General features: G+C 38.0%; 1 protein-coding gene across 5 annotated transcripts in view; it reads left to right on the top strand.

Moving 5' to 3' along the window:
* Positions 1–16,222: 16,222 nt before the first annotated feature.
* The window catches only part of LOC140155158 (uncharacterized), a 231,930-nt gene continuing 222,414 nt past the window's right edge, over positions 16,223–25,738 (top strand). For all 5 annotated transcript variants that reach the window (XM_072177883.1, XM_072177886.1, XM_072177884.1 and 2 more), the window contains exon 1: positions 16,223–16,390. The gene's annotated coding sequence lies outside the window, so the exon portion shown is untranslated. The remainder of the gene's footprint in view (positions 16,391–25,738) is intronic.

The raw sequence follows: 25,738 nt of genomic DNA on the forward strand, positions 1-25,738 counted from the left end.
TGTTCAAAAAGTATGAGTTGGAATTTTATCTAGGGCCGGGCCTTGGCCTACTAAGAAAATGTTCATCCAAACTCGTTCGTAATATTACGACTTCTAACTATCAAACCAATCTGTCAAGCTTCTGGCAAAGAAAGTTGCCAAATTATCCGTTTTGTTTGGTACCGTTTCATTTCAGACTTATAACTCTAATATTTTAAGTAGGCCAATATTTATCCAACAAACATTCTCTAAAAAAGGGGAAAACCCGGGAAAACCACTAGTGAGTAAAGCGAAATATATGTTGAAGCCCGGTCATAGTAAAAGCCGGGAGTAAAAGGTCTCTAGCCTGGTGTTGAAGACTATTAATTTTGGAATAGGAAGGGAGGGGGGAGGGCGCTCAACTTTAGAAGTGACTGGTATGTGCCTGCCGGCATCGCGAAGCCATAGGGGCCCTACTAAAACGTTGTTTAAAAAAAGGGTGGAGCGGGGGTGGTTATTGTGTACAAACAAAAAGAATAGGGTCATTGGGTATAATATTTTGAAAAAAGGGGTCATTGGGTATATTTTTTTTAAAGGGGTCATCCGTCATCGGAAATTAAAACAAAATGGAGCAAAATTCTATTTTTATTTCAAATCAAGTTCCTAAAATTACAGTAGCCTACAAAATTTGCTGAAATAAGATAGGGCCTAGGCCTACTTTGAAAATGTCCGCATTATTTTATGGCATTTTGGTGATACATTTCTGAAAAAAGGGGTCATTTGGGGGGTAGCCGCACCTAAAAAAGGGAACATTGAGTAACCGCACCTAAAAAGGAGGTTATTCGGTGTGACTTTAAAAAAAAGGGGGTTCATCGGGTATTCGACTGCTAAAAAGGGGGCATATAGTATACACTATTTTTGAGTGAAATTGTACAAAATAATGCACGCATACTGATGATGATCTATGTCTATGTCTATGTCTATGTCTATATGCCCCCTTTTTTGTCCTGTCAGGAGAACCCTCCCTCTTGAACCGCTAAAAAAGGTTCTTTAATTTTGGAGAACCGTTAAAGGTTCTAAAAAAACCTAAACTTCACGGTTCTGTCCTGTATCACATTTTTGGGGCCATTTTCGATGGTTTTGGAACCATTTTTGTTTCAAGAGAACCTCTAAGTTCTCCTGCGAGGACATCTGATTTAATTTAGAATCTTTTTAGAACCTTTATTTTCTTATGCTGGTTTCATAAGAAAATAAAGAAACCAGAGTCACCGTCAGTCCGTCACAGTCTAAAGCTGAGTGCCCCCGGGTTTGTCTAGGCAGAAAGCCGGGCCGGGGCAGCCTGTGAGTGCTTTGACATCGGGTTGTTTAAATTCGCAGTTTATGGTCTAGTTCAGTTTATTGCTTGTCCATTATGGGGGAAATATGTGAGTTTTATTTTCATATTATTGACGACAAAATCTTTTAAATGCTTTTATAACCATGTTAGCTTATTAGGATGTTAGCCCGTCCAACTCAGACGATCTGCTGGTGACTGATTGGTATGTTGCCCTCTGTCAGGGCTACACATATAATTGCATTATCCTTTGCCGAAATACCAAATAGGTTGAAATGATGAGTTTTGTCATTTACACTGATGACTAATTGAGACGTTTTATATTTTGTGTAGTTTTAAATTTCTTAAGATATTTACGCCATCACGTACACAACTTTATTTAGCCCAAAGATCAAGCTTTAATCCGGGGGGTGCACTCCTATTTTTTCATTTGATCTGTCGTCACCCAAAGACCCTTACAAGTTCAATTTGAACAGCAACTTTCATTTATCACTGATTTTGAACTGAGCCATTTAGAACTAGAAATTCGATTTTCGAGGTTTCTGTGGCACTGTTTTGGCTCTCACCCAAAGATTCCATTTAAAAAAAGGTCATGTTCTCACCCAATGACCCCATATTTTTTACATTTCACTCTCACCAAATGCCAAAAATCATGCTCTCACCCAATGACCCCATATTCTTTACATTTTGCTCTCACCGAATGCCCCTTAGTGCGAAAGTGCCAACCCTACACCTATATCCATTTCATATTGAAGTGCCCCCCCCCCCTGGCTTTAATGTGATGTCAATTATATTTTGTTGGGCGTCCTGGTTATCGAATAACAAAATTATAAACCATGTCACTTTTGGACAGTAAAACCATTAAAACCGATCATATGTCACGATATATGGAAGAAGTGGTTCTTGAACCGTTTAGGCCTACTGTATGTTACGTTTATTTCAACCAGTCTAATATTCGGAGAACAAAAAAATACAGTTTCTTTGAAGCGCCTTTTTCATAGGCGTAGATCGGGGGTAAATCCCCAATATTTTGCCAGGGGATGGTCCATACAATCACCCCCCCATGTTGACGCCTGTATGTGGGTTTCTGACCAAGCCTCCAAAGCCCAAATTTTTTCCACTTTGGCACAATATTTCATCAGTTCAGCTTCAAAATGGCAAAAATTAATGTGCTTGGGTACGATAATGAACAAGTTTTTATTGACGAAAAATACAGATGTGATGCAATCAAGCAAAATCAGTCCGGACTCGGCAATCTTAGTTTTGCGCTATAGGCTAAATAATGTGTGTATAATCAATCAAAAATTTTATTTTGCTAAAATAGAAGGGAAAAGATTCTTCTTTCACATGAAAATATTTTTGATAAAATTCTGAAGGGAAAATGTTGAAAAAGTGACTTTTATTTTTACTCCCATCCAACTTCGATATTATCAAAAATCGTGAAATGATTCCAAAAGAAATTCGGATTTAGCGTTATGTATTATGTTATGCCAAATTTCGCCAAAATTACCAAAGGTATCGTTGCAAAGTTGACTATGTCCAGATAATGCAATTGTAAGATTTTACCCCCTTAATGACCTTTGACCCCAATTCTGTCTGCAAGTTATAGGCACGTGGTATAGCCGATGCATATGCAAATGACATCATTGTACAATATAATATATGGCAGAAGAAGCATTTTGAAGGTATTTGGTTAAATACCGGAAATTCCCCCCTTAATAACCTTTGACACCAATTCTGTTTAGGGGCTGTGCAATAATTATAAGCCCTGGGGAGGGTAAAATGGGGGGGGGCGGGGCAAGACAATTTTGGCAAGACAAAAGGGGAAGCAATTTTGGCAAGCCGAGAGGGGGTGCAAGCGATTTTGGCACACATTCATGGGCGCCTTTTAAATCAAAACGCGCTAAAAAGGCTTGGGAAAACGGTACGGAAACGCTTAAATATGCACATTTTCCTGCTCGCTGCGCTCGCAACATGTATCAAGAGCATTTAAGGTTTGTAAATTGGGTTCAAAAAAAATTGGCATGTGCAGGGGGGGGGGGGGTTGGCAAAGAATTTTTTGGCGGGCCGGGGGGGAGGGTGCAAGCAATTTTTGGCAATGACAATAATATGCCCCGTGGGCGGCCACCCTCCCAGAAATCGCTAAAGGCCAAACAGGTCCACTTTGCGAGCGTAAAAAATAGGTTTTATTCTTTAACACAATAATATTTATTGCAACATGTTTGTTTCAGTGACACTTTTTCCTTGTCTGTCCACTTATACTCCAAATTCATTCCGCCATTACTGGGGGCCATCCGTGTTGTAACTACCTAATTCACCTTTTCGGTAAATCCCATAACCCTTTGCGAGTACACCTGAGAACTCGTCATTTGACGTCACGCCGACTTGCAATGCGCACTAACGATGTTCCATGAACGATGTGCGCATCGACGCAGATCGGCGTGACGTAAAATGACGAGTTCTCAGGTGTACTCGCAAAGGGTTATGGAATTTACCGAAAAGGTGAATTGAATGGAAAAGCGTTGCTTCAAAATCAATTTTATATTGTATTTGTATTGAAAAAAACCTTTCAGCATCCTTTTGTCACACGGGTGATGGAACACAATATTTAAATTTCCCGCAAAGCCTGTATCATTTCACGTTTCAGGTTGGATGCCCCCATCAATGGCTGCCATTGAGCTGTAGGAATGCGTGGAATCGGATTTGTCTATACGCTATTCAATCTATTCCTCTTCTATTGATTGCGACCTCCCTTGACATTTACATCATGTCAATTAGGACAATACCCTATTGATTGTCCTCTGGTGTTGCATTTTCCTTCCCAGCACTCTCTATAAAGGGCTGCCAAACCCGCGATTTGGTAGCCCAATTGGGCGACTTTTGAAGATTTTTCCCGCGACTTTTGACAATTTCTGGTCCCATAGAAACCAATGGTAAAGAGAAAAATTGGGCAACTTTTCGATTATTTTACCCGCGATTCGGGCTAAAATCTTTTGGCAACCCTGTCTCTGTATGATTAGTGAACTTGCTTTTATCATGGAAGAAAGAGATGAGAAGGAACCACAACGACTTCGATCGGCCAAGTTTTAATCCGCTTATCTATTGACGCATGAAAAGAAAAGCTATCAATGGTACTTACTTTCATGTATGATCCATTTACCGCGATCGATGCTTGGCAAAATCATTACTAGAAAAAATTTATAACAAACCCATCCACGAACAAACAAACGCTACCCAGAAGTAAGATTATGGAATTTCACTGATGCTCTGAACATGTATAGTAGCTTTGTTTTGGGATCTACAGTCAAACTGTTTTCTTGATCGTGTTGTGTAGAAAATGTCAATAAAACATCGAAAAGGTAATCAAAATCGGCCGTTTTTTTGCTGAGTTTCATCTTTAGCAAATAAGGTAAGATTTTTGGTGACTTTTTCGATGAAAAATAGATGTAAAATGTTCTTAAATAATGCACAATGTTCCGGTTGAGTCCGGTACATAAAACCTGTTTAATTTAATAGTTTATATGTGTATAATCGTAACTAGCTAACTCGTTTCAGTGCCAAAGACTGCCAACTCTGAGAAAAAAGTCATCAAAGTTCGGAAAAATTGGGCAAAATGGAAGAAAAGATGTAGGCCATCAATGACCGATGATCACGTCACCAAAGAAAATCCTATAGGGTGCTTGCACGGAAGGTCATTAGTTCAAATCATCCTTCACACACGCTCCAGAAGACATGCAAATACATGGAATACAATGCCAATCACCTATTTAACGCGGGGTATTGATCAAAGTAAATCCTCATGAATAACAATGTCAACTAAATGTCGGTAAAGGGAGTGGACAAAGTGAATGCGTTCGTTGTGGTTCCTTCTTATCTCTTTCTTCCATGCTTTTATAGAGTAAACACACTGCTTATTTTGCTCTGAGTTTATTGTCTGGTTTGCTACTGAGTTACTTGCCTTCGGTTTTGACTTGAATTTGTGGATCTGTTTGGTTTTGTTTGTCTGCTATGTGCACAGTGATTTTCATCACATTCAGCGTACGTCTGTACTGTTTTCCTGACACTTCTGAGGACTCTAGAATTGGCGATTTTGGCCCGTCGAACTTACTCGAGAACTCTAGCTTCGATAGTTACGCATTCGATGTTAGAGTGCTTTGCTATTTCGGTCGACCAGCGGTGTAGTTTTTTGCACCGGAGGTTATTTATTCTGTTAATGTTGAAATTTGGATGAAAGTTATTTCGACGAGTCAACAGTCTTTTGAGCAAGATTTGGCTATTTTGGACAGTCTAAATTTTGCTGAAGTGTAATTTTAGCAACATTTTTGATGCGATCGCCTGTCGTGATCGGCTGTGTTTACTTTTCAACTTCCATTGCTTTACACGGTGTCATACTTTAGCGAATCCGACTAGAGTTTGAATGCAATGGTATCTAGCCTCGAATGTGAAGCTATCGGTGAGCAAATTCTTGGCTAGACTTCTCGAGCAACGTCGAACTTAACCTGTTTTGTACCTACATTGGTGGTTGTTATGTCTGGTTTATCGTGTCTGCTTATGTGCACAGTGATTTTCATCACTTGTTCTAGTGCACTTTTGTCCGGGACCTTTGTATTCATCGATCCACGTTGTTTTAGCAGGTTTAGCACTCCGGTGGGTCTTGGTCTATCGAATTTACCTACTAATGCCTACATTTGCTGTTTTTGTCCCCCTCTGCGTACCGTCTAGTCTGTATTTTACTTGTCAAGTCCCCGTCAAGTTAGTTTACCTTGCTCCTTTTTCTTTCCAGGCTCTTTAGGCCTATGCTTTGTCGATCAAAAAAAGTCCAAAATTTTGGGAAAGGTGCGAAAGAAGTCCACTTCTTCCAATTCAGCTCCAAATAAATCCTGGTTATTATGCCTCCGGTCCCATGCGAATAAAAAATAGGCCTTACCTGTAATTACTGCAACGGAGTATATACATGTACAGGCACAATTTGCAGCGTGAAAAAAGCACAAGCCGGTTGGGATCGAGACTAATTATATATAAATTATAAACCTTTGTCAATAATTTCGTGGTGATCTTGTAGCCTGTGGCCCATAATTTGAGACAGCATGTGTTATTAACCTACGATTTTGTAACAGCGCCCCCTAAAATAATGATTTGGGAAAAAATATCACAAATCATTAATTGATTTCTTAATTAATTGAATTCAATTAATGATTTGTGATTGCTAGGGGACGTTTTACATCTGGGAACCCTAAACCCAGTCACCATCTCACTCATTTAATTTGAGGAAAGGCTTAGACTTCACATTCACATTTAAAGATAGAATCACGACCTGCTTATATATTGACCAAAAAGTACGAATATATAATCATTGGTGTTAACACGAAAAGTAATACTAGTATTTTTAAACCAAAAGTCGGAGAGTATCACCTTAAGTAGAACATCGTCGATGAAAAATATTTTGGCCCTCTATTTGTGTCAAACGAGTTCGATGACAGAGGGCGTACTATTAGGGGTGTCTGTTTTCACACTAAACTAAATGGAGAACAACAGTTTCTGAATTCTGATTGGTCACACCCACTTCACTCCCCCATGACGCTTGTTTTATACTCCAGTAGGGGAGAGCGGGGAGTGTTCGCCCCAGGGGCAGGTTCGCCCACCCCCTTGTTTCTCAGCACTACGGCTATCGGGAAATTTGGTGATGGCAAAATTAGGTGACATAGGTCATTATAAACTTCTCATAATTATTAGCTACGCGACATATAGGGACGTGTTCATCGAACTGCAGCCAAAACAAAAAAAATTACACCAAAACGTAATTTAATGGAAATCTGTATTGGGAACATATAGGATTTGTCAAAGATTTAATGCAGTTATAAATTCCTTATTCGATTTGTATTTTGCATACCCTGAAGAAAATACAAAAATGTGCACAAGGGGCACGTTCACCCTTTTGAGGATGGGGCATGTTCGCCCCATATCTTCCCCGGGCGGACTTACCCCAAACTGGAGGGCGGACCTGCCCCATCAGCGTATTATGCAAAATATTTATAATTATACCATTAAACAAGGTAAAACTACTGAAAAGCATGGTTTTTTAAAAAGTTATGTGGTATCAGTATTACTCATACCACCGTTTATGTCCTAATTAATAATCTCCCCGAAGTTGTAAGCATGATACGTTTAAGCTCACTTTGGGCCCTACATTTTACCCTGACCCGACCCCTGCAACAAATTTAGTGACTCCCCAGAAGAGAATGAATACACTGTATACTCTTGCTAAATGTTTGCATTTAATATGTTATTGTTATGCAATGTTTAAACCTTTTTTGTGATTAGGGCGAACTTACCCCACCATATGGGCGAACCTGCCCCAATATGGGGCAAGTTCGCCACTTTGCAAAACTTTTTTGTTTGCTCTATCCTGTTGCTATTGTGAGGCTTATAGTTCTGGGATAGTGACCGTATATATCTAAGACACAGGGCTTTCACATGGGCTAATCAGGTCACCCCTAACCTTAAAATTGACATCGCTAGGCTGGTTAGAAAAATATAGGGCGAACACTCCCCGCTCTCCCCTATGTAGCGACGAGCGACAAACACTTACTAATGAGCTTGAATGTTTCTTTGTCCGCCAAAAAGTACAATCGATCTCATTGGATCAAATTACGGACCTTCACAACAAAAACTTTTAGGATTTGTGTATTATGCAGCCAGCAATTGAATTCTTATAACTATCACAGCTCATTGAGCTTTCGTGCATGGATGAGCGTGTTTATACGCCGTAGAAGTGACGTCATAATCGGATTAACTACCATAGCAATAGATGAATACAATTCTTTAATAGATCGCCCTGCACTACAAGAAGATTACACTAATCACCTGTGTATGTCAGCAAACATATATTGAATACAATACCGCTCTTTTCAAAGATACTTATCTTACAGGTGCGAGTGATCAGCCTTTCTTTGACATCTATGGTTCAATGCACGGGGTTGGGGTGCAAGGGTATAGAATGGCGCCCGTCCCATTCCTAAAATGCGCGCGGAAGAATAACATTTGCACAAACAACACTAATTTGGTTCAGAATCAAGTTGAACCTCCCCGAAAAACAATTTCGTTGCCACCATGCTCATTTCCCTGGCAAGGTGCTTCGCTTTATCAGTTTATTGCATGGGTGCGGAGTAGGCCTACGTATTGCTTCATAAAATTAAATCTCCGATCGTCCCTGAAAATCAATTTTCAGTTTATAACACCTTTTCTGGGGGGGATATATTTTGCTGGTGTGGCCTGATTTACGAAAGGATGGAATTATAACTCTTATTTTTGAGATTCATGTTCAAGTTCGAGATAAAAAAATAAGGAATTTCTGAGGAGACGTCTCGCAAATCTACTCACAGAATGGCTTTACTGAGATAAATGCGCGCGGCAATTTGGCATTTTAATGGGGTTATTTTGGGTCTAAAATAGACCAAAAGGAAATTGTAAATCGTAAATTTTGTCAGAACATTTCTGTCAACTGAGCAGGAGAGGGGGCTGACTTGCCACCCTGTCGCATGCGTGTGAAAATGAAACTCGAAACTCGAAAATGAAACTCGAAACTCGAAACTGAAACTCGAAACTGAAGCTCGAAAATGAAACTCGAAAATGAAACTCGAAACTCGAAAATGAAACTCGAAACTCGAAAATGAAACTCGAAACTCGAAACTTGAAGATTAGTAACACACTCCCATGCAGTGCTGGATTTACCGTTTTGGGGGCCCTATAAGCCAGGCCAAAATTTGGAGACACCAACGTCACCGTGAGCAAGGCACGTGCGCTCAAGTAACCAATTAGATTTGATTTACAAATAAGGGTCACACTAAAAGATCGGCAGGGGATGGCGGAGACAAGCATATTTTGTTCCGATTTTACTAAGACATTTGCACGCGAAGCGCGCGAGTACCGACAATTCAGGTCTAAATATAAATCGTCGGTCGCAACACATAGTGGCGTAGAGCGAGTTTCCAAATTTTCCGTTTCACATAGTGGCGTATAGGTTTAGAGCTAACTATTATCCAATAATAGTTCTTCCTTGTTAACTAGTAAAGATACAGCTTAATAGTTTGAACCTTAAACTTCAATTTCAAATGGAATCGGGTCACTGAGAGATAACAGTGGAGGAGTATTGAATCCTTTACTAGTAGCATATCCTTCCAAAATGTTTTGCTCGGAGACGTATTTTGTCCTTCACGTACGCCACTATGTGTTGCGGCCGACGAAATGAAGGTGAAATTTGTTAGCTAAATAGCCAGTACTCGCAAAGCGTGCAAATGTTGCAAGTTTACTATATTTTGGTCCAAAACATAGTGTTTTGAGACAAAAAAGAAACATGCACAGGGCAACATCTCATAATATGATAACCCCTCTTCCACCTCCCGCTTCCCCCCCTCTCTCTCTCCCTTCCCTCTTTCTCCCTCTCTCTCTCTCTCTCTCTCTTCCCTTTTTTTAGGGATCGCCAGGGGGGCCAGGTGTCGCACAGTGTCTTCGACCCTATATCTTCATGGCAGGAATCGCCATGGTAGGTTAAATCCACAGCCACGATTAGCCATTTGGTTCAAACCTTTAAAGCTCTTTTAAACTAATAATTAGTCGAGGGACATAACTAAGGCTACTCACAATAGCCGGGTAATCGATCTTGGTTGTGCGTGATTAAGCTTGTATACCCCATTGAGGTCAATGGTCATCGACTTTATACTGCCTACAGTGAGTGCAGCTGTACTACACGCTGCACGCTGTAGTCCATAACAGGACCAACGCAATATAAAATGGTCAAATTTTGAGTTCAAAGCGCACGGCCAATTTTCAAAGCGCATTCTAGCGACTATCATATCTGTTCAACACGTATTTCCAAGTTTATGAGACCAAATCTGGTTTCTTGAGAAAAAAATCATGACGGGAGATATTCATCATTTTCTAACCCGGTATCAGAAGATTTTCGTCTGATATCAAAATCGTGCATAGCAATTCACGTGTATCGATCCCGTGTATTCATTTTAGTGTCCCTTCTGCACCAAATAATTATTAGCCAGGCGGTGTCGGTGTGTGTCGACGGCCCTGAATTAAAACAGTGGCATTAAAGAGCCATCTTATCGAGGGGCACTGACCATGATGGGGTTGGGGTTACCGGGCCTGATGGGCACAAGCGGGTTTTCGGCAATTTTCCTATGGCGTTTCTAAATAGTCGAATCGATTGGGGGGGGCACCGTGCACGTGCCCCGCCCATATGACGCTTATTGTAATATGAAATGAAGGTTCTTGAATTAGGCCTACACTCACAAGTTGCATTATTATATCGAACTATAATTAGGCAAAGGTTGTATTGCCCTTCAGTTCAATTAGGGTCAGTTGGTGCCTCATTTTTTTTAAATATGCCAAAGTTGGCCTATATATATAGGCCTAGGCAGGGCCGGATTTACCTTTTTGGGGGCCCTGGGCCAGGCTAATTCGGAAGGCCCCAAATTCTCCGTGAGGAAGGCATGTGCACTCAAGTTTTGGTTTACAAATAGGAGACCTACTATAAGATCGATTTTACTAGGACATTTTCGCGCGCAGCACGCAAAAATTTGTTTAATATCAGACAGTTTTTGCATAAAATGAAGGCGAATTTTGCTACGCAAAAGGTCAGCGCGCGCAAAATTTTGCAAAATAGCATATTTTGGTCCAAAACATCGTGTTTTCGGTCTAAAAAGAAACATGCACATGACCAAATTGGGGCCCCCAAATTTTTGGGGCCCTGGGCCCGGGCCCATCTGGCCCAATGGTAAATCCGGCCCTGGGCTTAGGCCTACTAGCCAATGTGCCTGTATTGACTACTTGTTGAATATGTTTTAGTAAGCAAAACTATACTTAAAATCTGTGGCAAAACTAACTTTATTCTGTAAATCTATAATTGAAAAACTATATTTTTTCGAACCTAGCCTATTTTTCGAACATTTAAACCAAAATCACGAATATTGATAACAAAAGCAAACAAAAATAATCGGTGTATATTTGACCCCGTATTTTATGAGTGCTGATATGACTTTATATTATAGGCTTAGGCCTATACTAAATACCGTACCAGCTTCATGGGGGACAAATTCCCGGACAAATTACAATAAGTGGCTGTGCAATAATTATGAGCCTTATAGATGAGTTGACTTCTGACGTCAATTGCCTGGCAGTATGCGCGCGCATATGATATTTTGTTCAGGGATAGGCCTATCGTGTTTTTAAAACTCCCGCCACATCACAATAAGTGTAGTGGTTGCATGGGGTTCACTCAAACATATCGATATACCAGTCCCTTGCCTTTGTTGATAAACACTAGGTCAACTTAGGTCAACTCATCTATAGGGGAAGGTAAAATGGGGGAGGGCAACTGAGATTTTGTCAGGCTGACCGCAGGCCGAGAGGTGGGTGGGAAAGCAATTACTTTTGGCACACATTACGGGTTACCATAAAATAACACTTTAAAAAGGCTAGGGAAAACACTAGAGAAACGTTAAAATAGGTCTGTGTAAAATTTCCTGCTCGCATCATAAAATTTGGCATGTGCATGATGAGGGCACAGATCTTGAAAATCTGTGTTTCAGGCCAAAATTTCGCGGAACATTTCCCGAAGCAGCCGCCCATTTTGCTGCTTCTAAATTAGTTTTTAAGGTACAAATGAGGTGTTTTTATATTTGTAGGCATCTTTGTATTCAAATGCAACTTCTCTAGCATGTCTAGGGCAACATCGAATATTGAGATGAAGTAATGCTGCTTTTAAGTACAGGCAAGAGAGACTTTGTCAATCATAACTTCATAAGTTCTGCCCGGTCATTCGGTTGGTCATTGATTTCATAGATGAAACTAATAGAAAGTGCTCGGCCTTCAAACGGTGTGTGAAAAAGTAACGAGCGCTTGCAGTGTGCATTCAATATAGCTCAAAAATTAGTTTCCAATACATTAAAAATATTGTAAATTTCTGTTTAATTCTTTTTAGAAAAATTTATAATTTTCTAATTTTTAATTTTTGGTCTCTCATTTTATTGCATTTATTTTGCCTCTTATTTAAAATTAATAATACCTTACGCCGCGATAAAGTATAACCCGTTATAATGTCGTGCGTTATTTTGTGACATAGTGCACCAAAACGTAACTCAGTATAATGAATATTAATAAAGTGATGTCAGTGTGAGAACGTTCAGCCAAAAGAAGCAGGCCTGAAAAGAAGTTAAGGGGGTACTACACCCCTGTGGTAAATTTGTGACTATTTTTGCATTTTTCTCAAAAAATAATAACACACTGATAACAAAAGTTATGTATATTATTGGGGCAAGGAATCCAATTACTACACTGAAATTTCAGTGACTCAAGAAATGCGGTTCAGTATATATGATAGGAAATGAGGTATATCCTAGCGGTACCTTATTTCTTATCATAAATAACGAACCGCTTGTCTTGGGACACTGAAATTCCAGTGTAGTAATTGGATTCCTTGCCCCAATACTATACATAACTTTTGTTACCAGTGTGTTATTATTTTTTAAGATAAATTGTTTTGCCCACCCAGTAAATTCAACTTGCCCATTGCCCAAAAGTGCCCACCCAGTAAATTATTTTGCCCACAAAAAATTGGACATCATATAATAATTACCATAAAACTAGTACCATGGTGCATCTCTTGAAATCAACTTGCATTTTGAAAGTGAATGATATTGAATAATGAAAGTGATGTATCTTTTCTAGCTTTTTCTTAACATCTGCCAATTTATTCATTTACCATGTTTACAACTTTGGCGTAGGAAGCAATATCACACACCCCGGGGGGGGGGTTCTTCCGAAAATTTTTGTACGGGGGTGTGCCACGCAGACTTTCGGATGCTGACTTTCTCTATACCTACTTTTTGCTGTTTTGCTACCCATCAGTATACCAATTTTCAAGAAAAAGCACCCAAAAAGCACCCAAATTTGCCATAATTGGGCGCTTTAAGTGCAATTTTTCCAAAATGCGCCCAATTGGGCGCATTGGTCTCCGCTGATAACCCACCCATCGATATACCAAAATTGCTGAAAAGGTACCCCAAAACCGTGGCACATCCCCGTATACCTTCAACCAGGAAGAACCCCCCCCCCGGGATCACACAGTACACAATGGTATAGGAAGCTAAAAATTAATATTATTTTGAGCAATTTCCACACAAAACCTGAAAGAATTCTTATGAGCATATAAATTTGGATTCTTGAATGAGGCATGTTTTTTAGACTTGAAACATTATTTGAAACTTAATCCAGATAATATATGCATTGCTCATTTCAAGTCTTTGAGCATACATAAATAGGTAGGCCTAAGTATTATAACTATCAATAATTTTCTACAATCAATCAAACTTTAATGTTGCAAGAATACATGTATGTTTGGGTTTTTTTTTGTTCATTACTTTTTACACCTTTCTACTGTGATTCTACATGGGTCTTTATTATTTTGTGAAACATGTTATGTAATTTAATATAAGAATTGGTAAAATAAACATTTAAATAACAGTGGGAAATAGGTCAATATAATTCAGGGTTGGCCATATATTGCTAAAATTGGCAAAAGATTTTAAAAGTGCCTAAATTTTGACTTTATAAAAGAAAGAATTCAGGCATGAGATGGAAAGGTTGCATTTCTGATACCAGAAATTACTAGAAAATACTTGTAAACATTGAAATTACTAGTAAATATAGTCAAATATACTGGTTTGGCAATACTTTATATATTTTTTAAACATAGTCTTGTTCATGTTTTGACAGATAGCAAATAATTTCAATACATTAGAAAATGCCAAAACAGGTAAAATTAAATTTATATTTCTTTAATCTGTGAGTGATGTGTGTATATGACAAGAAGTCCTATGGGATTTTCTAAATTTTGCAATTGATGGGGGGGGCACATGCCCCCATGCCCTAATAATGCTACGCCATTGATAGAAATATTACCCTTCCCATCTAATTTTACTGTGGTTTTTTCCTGTAATGATGAGTGATAATTAGTGTAAGATTTCTAAATGTCCAAAGTGAAATATAATACGGAATACAATTTTTCTTTGACATTGCTACATGCTAATCGGGATAAGAAGCATTTAGGGGGAAGGTAAAGCCAAATGCTGCGTAAAAAGGTCTACCATTTTAGAAAATCCAAACGCCTGGATGCAATTAATTACTGCTGCCCACCCAGTAAATTATTTTCTCTAATTTGAGGGCAAAATTAAATTAAATTGCCCACCCAGTAAATTATCCTTATTTACCTCCCTGAGCGGTTTTGGAGATATGGCTTGTCAAAATTTGGCCCAGGCCCCCACTTTTTGCTCTCTCAAGTTGCGTCGTTGAATTAGTAGCGTTTTGGAACACTCATATTTTGACTTTGCGAAAAAGATATTAAGCTGAAAAGTATCACCTAGGGTGACATTTACCCAGAGAAGCAAAATCTTGACTCAGAAACATTGTATCTTATCTATTAAGTTATGGGTCTCTCAAAACCTCTTTTTGTTTCGTTTTTAACAAATAAAATTTTGACAAAACGAAACAAGGTTTTGAGAGACCCATAACTTCTTAAATAGATAAGACGCACTGTTTCTGAGGCCAGATTACGTTTTTCTGGGTAAAAGTCACCCCAGTTTAGTACTTTTCAGCATAATATCTCTTTTGCAAAGTCAAATATGAGTGTTCTAAAATGCTACTAATTCAACGACGTAAAGAGCAAAAAGTGGGGGCCTGGGCCAAATTTTTGACAAGCCATATCTCCAAAACCGCTTGGAGTTGAGCATTCATTTTTTTTCATGTGTTCATTATGCTCATAGAAGTATGCTAGAAATGATTTTCAGCAAAATTTGAGGGGATGACCACTGACCACCCAACCCATTTTGTTGATGTGGTTGGAATGACATATATGTGAGTAGGCAAACCTAACTGATGTTTTTAAAGCAAAGTCATCGAGTCCCAAAGCCAATATCTCTCAGAAATGTTGTCCAAGAACATATTTTCAACATACCTGAAGTTGATGGTGGGGCAAATGGTCTGACATTGGTTTTCAGGGGGGTCAAAATGTACAAAAAATGTACAATTGGAGTTTTGCATGGGTAATATCTCAGCTAAAAGTATTCTAATGGGAAAGGAGTAATCTCCTACCAAAGGGCTCTGACTGTCAAAAAAATGGACGAACAAATTATTTTTACTTTTGGAGTTCTGACCCCCCGAAGTTGGTCCTGGATGGACGAAGTTGCATTTTGACTTGAGGGCCCTATATCTTTTAAAGTAGGCCTAAAGGAGTCATAAGTTTTCTGATGCCATATTTGAATAATTGAATTATACACAAAAAAGTACCCTCAGGATACCAGACTTGTAACGAGTCATGACTCGAGACTCGACTGTTAAAAATTGAAATGACTCGACTCGGATTTTCAAATTTTCCCCATACAGATTGTACAGTGACTCGAGTCATTTGACTCGACTCGACTCGAGATATTGCAAGAAATGACTCGACTCGACCATGAAATGACTTGACTCGTTACAACTCTGCAGGATACATACTTTTCAAAGTTGTTGGGGGTTCCCTTTATACATTTTTGGACCTCCAAACCTGAGACGAATATTCGTCTCAGCTCCAAACATCGTCTTTCGCGTTGCGACACATTTTTTACGCTGATCCCCCTAAATTTCAAATTGATGCCACGGGAAAACGAAATGGAGTATTAAGCTCAAATTTTCAGGATTTTACTTTCTCATTAATATCTACCACCACACAAAAAAAAAAAGAAACAAATAGAGGTGCTGCGGTGCACATCCCTGGAGTTGACATGGAATGGCTCTGTTACCAAAATTTAACATCACCTGTAAGAGTATGACGTCACACTGTTAATATTCATAACCTGCTCTACGTGTAATGCAAATGATAATAAATTGATATTATTGATCAACGCCAAAATATTGCTGCTGGTGATGCTATCGATGCGCAATTTCTGATGAAAAATATGGCCTAAAACTAACGTTAAATCTACATCTGAATGTCCATTCGAAATATTCGTGGTATTAACTATACCTTAGAAACCAGGAAAAGCAAGAGAAGAAAAGGTATGTGGTTTTGTAGAGTGTAAAAAGCATAAAACATGAAAGGTGATGACCAGTTTTACGAGAATAATGCTGGCATGGCGTACGGACTACATTTATTTATGATTGATCAAACATGTCAAAGTCTCGACAATTGTGAGTGTTTTAATATACCTGTTGGCTGTTTTGTGTAACATTTAAAGACTGAATTCTATTGCAGCACTGAATTCTGGCGATGCATGTGTTTGTGCAAATTGCACACATCGGTGCACAAGTCACTCACAGCCACAAACAAAGCATTATTATTTATAATGATTATTACCGTGCTTGCAATGCAGTTCCAATAAAATGAAACTCCCGGCTCCGATCGGGAGTTCCAAGAAGTGCTGTGTATGTATTGCCGTGGTTTAGTGTGCATTCACATATGCACTTAGCCGTCGGAATGAGGAAATCTTTGCTCGGAGCGATTGCAGAATAGGGTACAATTCTAGTCTTTACAAGACTAGCCTAACCTTAAACCCTATCCTAAACACCGTAAATGTGGACTGGACTCAAGTCTAGCAAGTTGCACCCTATTCGGTATTAAATTGTACCCTTTGCTCTACAAATGATTGTAAATTACACATTAATTTGTAATAATATTTCACCACAAAACATGATGAATACACCTGCATGACCGGTCCTGGGTAAGCAATGTATGAAATATATATCCATGGACAGGTCAAACAGGTTGTCAATTATTGTCAATATACTAATGAAAACAGTTTACACTGAAGACACCCTATAGCACTTCCTACAACTTGAAAACAAGTCCTCAAAATGTTCGAAATTTGCTAATTTAGGTACAACAGCTGCTTAAGTTGTATTTTATGTAGCAAAATTATGACAAATACTTACATGATCATATTGCTATTGTCAGTACAAACATTAAAACTGAATGGGATAAACAACTTGTAAATTGTTAGCTCTAGTAAAGAGCCTCTGCCACTACCCATAAATACACCAGCAATTATGAGTTTTGTTATACTACCATATCCAAAAGCAATCTCACTTCTCTGATCGGCACTAACGCGCCTCGATGTCGGCGCTACGCGCCTCTTCACGTCTTGGCGCTATGCGCCTCTCTTGTTTGGATATCGCGATCCGAGGAAACTGATCAAGCTGTAGTAAATTGTAAATTGGAATTAAAAGCATCGTGGATCATTAATTATGATGGAATAATAAGCCTACAACAAATCAAACTTGAATTAACATTAATAACAGAGAGTCCTTGATTGTAGTTTCTTTTTTATTTCACCCAAATCCTAATCCTAACCTTGAGTGTCCTCAACTCCAAACTTTATCCTAAGCCTAATCCTTGGCCAGCGACAGAACTAGAAATATCACCAACTCACCATGGAACAATTTAATTTCAGAATGATTCAAATGTCACACTGTTTGAGTGGTAAACAAACAAACATAACCTCAAATGACCTTTGACCTCTGTAAGTGACCTTTTAAAAATACCACCAAAACATGAAGGTGCCCATAATGCAGTACGACCCAAATTTGGTTGCATAATTAGGATTACTCTCGACCTTTAGCTTTGAATTTGCACACGATGGTTACACATTCGATGCTAGAGTGCTTTGCTATGTTTTTTTTGGTCGGACAGCGGCCCGGGGGGGTCACTCCCATTGTGGCCTGTACACCATCCGCGATAATGAAAACGCGTAAAAAAAGGGTCGTTTTTCGTGGGTAAGCACGATACGCGCGTATAGCGTTTAGGGTGTCAAAAACATGAAATATTGGGAAAAAGGGTAGCAAAATTGCAATTGCTAATACGCGGAAATGAAATTTAGGGTATGAAATTTGATGCAAGGAATTAATTCCCTGTTTAGGGTATTGTTTTAGCCAAGGGTTAAATCCTTGTTTAGGGTGCTTTTCAAAAGTTGATTATCGCGGATGGTGTACAGGCCACAATGGGAGTGACCCCGGGGACAGCGGTGCAATTATTTGCACAGGAGGTTATTATTAATTCTGTTAATGTTGAAATTTGGATGAAAGTTATTTCGATGAGTCAACTGTATCTTTTGAGCAAGATTGGCCTAATTTGGACAGTCTAAAATTTGGCTGAAGTGTAATTTTTAGCAACATTTTTGATGCAATCACCTGTAGTGATCGGCTGTGTTTACTTCTGAACTTCCATTGCTATACACGGTGTCATGCTTCAGCGATTCCGACTAGATTTTGAATGCAATGGTCTAAGCCTAGAATGTGAAGCTATCAGTGAGCAAATTCTTGGCTAGACTTCTCGAGCCACATTAGGATTAAAAACTGTTTGTAGTATTTTGCAATAATTCTTTGTATTTTCCTTTCTTATTGATAGGCCTATAGATCTCAGTTATGTAGTTTGTGGTTTAATTCTGTTTCATGTAAACGGTCCATGTCTCATCAAACTCTCTGTGAGTTTTCTCCATGGCCCCTACATACATGTAGCATCACTTTTTATTTTTGACATTCTTAATATAAAATTATATTACCGTATTCCAAATGCTGAAATAAAATTGTATTAAAGTCACACCCTTACATTTGTATATAATATTATAATAGTAAGATTTGGGAATATGCAAATTTTATCTGTTGTTCAACTTCAAACATGCCAAGGTAGGCTCAAACTCAGATCATTTTCACTATCTTGCCCTATTGGTCCCTCCTCATGTCTGTGTCTTTTTTGATGCCATCAGCCCTGAGTAACACACTTGATGTAATGTTGAAAATTATATGGGTGTCTTATACTGTATCATTGGTCATTTTTGCGTACAGTTATTTTCGCGAATTGGAAGTGAGAGAGACAGTTTTGCGATTGTTATTTTCGTGATTGCCTGGTCTTGCCCTATTTTCACGGATGGCACTCCAATCGCAAAATCCGCAAAAATAAAACCCTCCCAAAAATTACCACTAAATACAGTATGTGTGACAACCACTTCAGGCACCAATTTGAGATAACCTACATATACCCAGATACCAATTCTTGACCCCTTTGAGGCAATAATTTGGGCAACCTGTTGAGGTACAAAATCAGGGTTTTCTTTAAGCATTTTGCTGAAGGGGTATTTTCAATTTTTTTGGACCCTTTCAATTATGAATTTTTTCCTCTGAAGGGGTCCAAAACATTGCCCAAGGGGTATTTTTATAATATTATTTTTGAAGACATTTTTAACAATGTGTGTGTTTTTGGAGCAGTGGCGTATCTGGAGCAGTCAGAAGTGGGAGGGGAGGGGGGCAATTTTTGAAGAAAATAATAAATTGTAAAAATGCCCCCTGAGAAGTTAGAAACTTTTGTAAAATGAAGACCTAATTGAAGCAATTTGGTGGACCATTTTGGCACTATTAATGTGTAAAATTTTAGTTTAAAAAAGTTGAAAATTTGTAAAATGAGCAGTCTATGGAGCCTTTTGTGGACAGCAAGTTTTAAGTGAAAGTGGCCGTTTGTTTATCAACTACCGGTATGCAAGGGGATGTTCCCCCTCAGAACCTTTGGTGGACCATTTTGGCACTATTACTGTGTAAAAACTAAAATTTAAGATTGAACACTTGAAAAAGCCGAAAATTTGTGAAATGACGGTCCATGAAGCCTTTCGTTGTCACATTCTCCCTATTATTGTATGCCTATAAATATTATTGTAAAACAAAGGGCCTAAATTGGCAAATGTCGAAAGCAGAAGCGAAAATGGCCACTTGTTTATGGGGGATACTCCCCCCTGAGAGGGAAAATTTTGCAAAATTAAAGTCCAATTGAAGCCATTTGGTGGCAAATTGGTGCATCATTTAAACAGGAAAAAGGACCCAAACTCAATTTGCAAAATTTCAAACTGATACTATACCAGTCTTGAGACTCGCAATACTAAAACATGCGGGGATCGATGCTGACAAAATGTGCTCGGCCCTGCATATCGGGAGTAGGTCCTAAATGCCAAAAGCCGAGAATAAATGCACAATATCGGGTGTTTCTCTATTCAAATCTTGCAATATTTGAATGCGTACGTTTTCAAGATTTTGTACGCGTTGGACTTTGGGACTTTGAATTTGAAGGGGTCCGAAAGTGCCCGAACTCGTAAATACGCGTGTATTTTGTGTTAAAGTAAACCCTGTACAAAATGTACCAATTTGGGACAACCAGTTTGGGATAACCTATTTGGGCACCAATTTGGGACAATTTGTGGAGGCACCAATGAATTGGGGCAATGTGTCAAGGCACCAATTGGGGCAATGTGTCGAGGCACCAATTTGTGATAACCAGTTCTAGCACAAACTTGGGACAACCAGTTTAGACATCAGGACAACCTGTTGACTCCAGGCACCAATTTGAGACAACCTATTGAAGCACCAATTTGGGGTAACCTGTCGAGGCACCAATTTTAGACAAAATTTTGAGGAACCAATTTGGGACAACCTTTTCATGCACCAGTTCAAGATAACTAACATCTTGAGGCACCAATTTGGGCAAGCCTGTTGAGGGGACCTGGTGAGGATGAGGACAATGTTTTCATGCACCAGTTTAAGATAACCTGTCCAGACACCAATTTGGGACCTGCAGTTGAGGCACCAAATTGGGTGAACCTTTCCTGCACCAGTTTAAAAACATGTGTCTAGGCACCAATTTGGGATGACATGTTCAGGCACCAATTTGAGACAACCTGTTGAAGCACCAATTTGGGATATCCTGTCAAAGAATAATTTTGGGAGAACATTTTGAGGAACCTATTTTGTCCAATCTTTTGATATACCAGTTTAAAGTAACCTGTCCAAGTACAAAATTGAAACAACCTGATGAATCATCAATAAAGGTCAACTTATTTAGGCACCAATCTGGGGCAATCCACTCAGGCACCAAGTTGGGACAACTACTTCAGGCACCAATTTGGACCAACTTTTTTTGGGCACCAATTTGAGATTTAAAATTTTTGCCAACCTGCTCAGGTCACCTGCTCAGGCACCTGTTACTGAAGGTGCCAATTTGGAACAATCTGTTCCGGAAGGCACCAATTTGGGATACATTCTGTTCAAGTACAACTATGTTTATGGTTAATCATTTCTTGGCAATACCTGTGAAGTGGACATGTATCAACATGAAATGTAGCATGGCAAAATCATGGGGCACCATGGGCAAACTGCCTTGTTTTTTTTTTAGTTATTTTTATTCTGGACCTGCGTGTTGATACCCAAGAGTTATCTATATCATCTATATATTATATAGTAAGATTTAATGCAAATCTGAGTTCAAGCATGCCAAGGCAGGCTCAAGTAAGGCTCAGACTCATGCCATCTTCTATGATATGCCAGGAAAATTAGCTAAAAAAGTAAACAGAATTGCAACCTAATGTCTGTTTTCTCAATGCATAATATCTGTTAGGGCTTTGTATGAACATATTAAAAGTCTTGAAAAATAAATACATGCGGAATATGGGTAAAGGGGTTTATACGGGGTCAGATTGATTGATCATATCTTGTGAAAACCCACTTCAGTGTATTCCTCTGAAGAAGAAGTATAGTTTGATCTATCTGTGGTGTATGATTCTCCCTTTCTTTTGCTGTTTGTTTCTTTTGTTGTTTGTTTGTTTTTTCATTTCCCTTTCTTTTGTTTTTTCTAACTTTCTTTCTTTCATTCTTTCTTTTTTCTTTTTTTTTTCTTTTCTTTTCTTTTCTTTTCTTTCTTTCTGTCTTTCTTTTTTTTTTTCTTTTCTTTTCGTTTTTTCTTTCTTTTTTTCTTTTCTTTTCTTTTCTTTCTTTTTTTCTTTTCTTTTCTTTTCTTTTCTTTTGAAATTGATCTTTCTTTTGTTCTTTCCTTTGTCTATATTTAATCTATCTATTATACTAGCCAACTCTTTTTTTCTAAGTCCAATTTGTTAATTTGGGGTTTTATCTCTAAATATTTGATTAGGTGAGGTCACTATGTGATGCTTTCTCTCTTTTCCGGCATGCGTCAATAATCCAAAGTAAGCATTGCACTCAAAAGGTAAAATAGTGTAAGATTTCTGAAGATAACCTCATTAAATTAGATTTCAATTTAAAAGGGCATCTTTTACTATGTTGGCTTCATAGCTTATAAAGTGAACATTGTACCTTCAACATACATACAGTTCACTGACTGAATTGAACATTGAGAGAATTAGGTTTACTTGCTTACAGGTACACAAGTGTTTAATAATGTAGACATCAAACACACCATGTTATAAGTCATGTTTACCACATGTTAAGATCCAGCCTATCAGGAATATTACATTTCTATGTTAAGGCAGGTTGAAATTAAGGCAGACCAAGTGGTACTGGCACTCAAATATTGAGACAAGTAAAGCTGACACAAAAGATGAATGATATTGGTTCTATAATGGAGATCCCAAGGCTTGATTTGATGTAAGGGGTGTCATTTCTGCTTGATGTGCATGACTTTAATTTGGAGGAGGAACAAGTCCAAAACATTTGTTGGCCTTAACTCAAGAACCGCAAGACCTGAGCACAACGTATGGAAATGGAAATGTGGTTATTGGCTTCCTTGAGTCATGTTCTAAAAGATCAATGCAGTAATATTAAGAGTACACTGCAGTTTGTTTTAGTTTTGGGTAAAACTGGAAAAAATACAGCTCCTACCATACCACTCGCCTTAAAGCCAAGGTGAATGTACATTGCAGATCTGTACAATATGTCATAAAAATATTAAATATTGAAGGACTTGAAATATATATTTGGATCGATGCGTAATATGTACCTGTCCCCTATCACCCGAATGCCTCCCCCCCACACACAAGCACACTAAGACTCACACAAAAAAACTACCAACATACCAACAGCAGCATGAAGCAACAAAAACCAACTTGCTGTTTTCAAAATTATATAAAATAATCTTTAAGAATATATTATAATTTGGTTTAAAAATGTCAGCTCACATTTAGTTTTAAATGTTATAATGGATATGAATACAGTGCAGGTCCAAACTCTTGCCCCTTATTTTGTGGACTCAAACTTGGTGTGGTTATCATTTGCTGATGGACTCAGCACCATCATGAACTCTGATGTTGGTTGGTTCCATGTGCTAATTTGAAAAGACTGCTGAACTGGAAGAGGGCATCCTCATCCAAACAGAAGCAATTTGACTGAACCAAGGAAAAAAAAGAAGGGGGGTTAACCCAGTGTATGGTGTAGTGTGTAGCGATGCCAAAATGTTCTTTGGAAAGTTGTTTCTCACATAAAAACAGGACTTGTTATGTCTGATAAAATTAACATGAATAATGAATAATGGAAGTAATAAAGTAATGATCATTGGCTCTGTTACTAGGTAAAATTTCAGAATAAAAGCTTAGGAATTAACGTTCATTGGCTATATCCAATCATCCTTTCCTGCTGGTGAATTGTTTTTGACTATATGTGACCATCCAGCACAACTGAGCCCTGAAGTCGCCAATCATCATTTTTGAGATATTCTGCTTGAAATTAGCTTTAAAATGATGTATATCATGTCTATAGTACTTGACATTTAAGTAGTGAAAAATCAATAAAACAGTAAATAAATCCTTTGTTTCCTATTGTTTATTGTTAAGTTCAATGGAGCATATCTCAATAGTGGCACTGGCGACATCCGGGCTCAGTTGTGGAGGATGGTCACATATGTGTATGTGACATGGACTGTCTGCTGGTAAAGAGCTTCAATGGAATATCATGGACAAAACATGTGAAATCACTTCATTTATTGAGTACAATGGTGTTGTCAGAATAAACACTGGCAACTGACAGAAATAACAAGTAGATAATAAAAACATGTGTTACTGACTGACCAATATTAACTCATTTTTTTATGTATCACTGACTGACCAGTATTAACTCAGCTGAAGGCTATTTTTACTTCAAGTATCCAATCCAATTAAACCAGTGATAGCTGGCTCAACTCTACCAAAATAATAGATAGAGGAATATATGTGACCAGCTCCAACAAAACCCGGAACAAGTCGCCAGGCGGGTTTTTTTTTCTGAGACAAAAATGCAGAAGATGACATTCCCATAAAAAAATTTTTTTGAATTCTTAATTTCATGGTATTTGACCTTGGGACTGAGCATTGCTGAGAGGACTTTCAAATCCTTGAAAGTGCTTATTAAAAAGAGGTTTATCAATAATTGACAGTTGGAAAGCAGGAAACTAATTAGCCCATTTCTCAGAATAGCAGTTCGGCAAAAATATCAAGGTATCAATTACAAAGTTATCCATATCTTGAACAGTATTGATGCTATGTATATAATTTTGGTATAATTTTGAAGCTTATTTCCCGTGCTTACATTTTTATTCAAATTATGAAATGTCAAAAATGCGACTTGTTCCTGGTTTTGTCAGAACGGGTCACATATATAACTGATGCAGAATGAATATATGATAACACCTGCAATTGTAGCTAATTGTGAACATTGCATAGCAGCAGGTGCCGAAGCCTACTTATTTAACCCTTACCCTTTACTCGAGTTACTTGTAGGTCTCATTAGAAGTACTGGTGATCTATAACTTATGTCTTAACTATTTAGTTAACATATTTTTGTGTCATGTTTATTTTCATGGATATAGAATCAATTTAAGGAATTAATGAAATAATTGCACCGATCCTTACAAGGAAAAAGCACAAATACAAGGAACAAATTATATTGATATTTTGTATTTGTGGGAAAATTGTTCAAATTGTTCAAATACATCTTGGAAACCTAAAGATCATTCTGTGATGTTTTCTAACATCTGGTTACCAGATTCTGCATGCTGTATGAATATTTAATAAGTAAATCAATTTCTCGCATCAGACGTTCTTGATATATAAATTTTTTTCACAAATTCAGTTTGAAGACCAATTAATAGGTAAATGCTTTTCTCGGATCAGTCAATTTTGGAACATGAATATTTGCATGAATTCAGTTTGAAAACCAATTTGTTTGCATGAAATTACAAATTACATATTGCATAACCAATTTGTTTGCATGAAATTACATATTGCATATATTTTCAGAATGTTAACCAGTTCTACAGAAAAGTGCTGTTAAAGCAACATACATCTAAAATTTTAAAGTCATCTAATTATCAAATAGAGTAACATTAGTTACGTAACTTTAATTAACATTCCATTATTGATTGCTTCATTCCATTAACGTTTTACATAAAAAGTAGCAAGTAACTTTCTGAAAATTTAAAGTGTATTTTCTTTGCATAAGAAGCACTTTACATTCATCAGTAGAATTTCTACAAAATATTGTAGGGAGTGCAGAATAAATAAAGTTAATCTCCTCCTATATAACCCTTGGAAATGAATTGTGTCATGATCTGAAGTAGTAAAATCACTTTCTCCTCATTCTTTCACTCACTCA

Source organism: Amphiura filiformis, chromosome 6 (assembly GCF_039555335.1).
Source record: "Amphiura filiformis chromosome 6, Afil_fr2py, whole genome shotgun sequence".
Taxonomy (NCBI): domain Eukaryota; kingdom Metazoa; phylum Echinodermata; class Ophiuroidea; order Amphilepidida; family Amphiuridae; genus Amphiura; species Amphiura filiformis.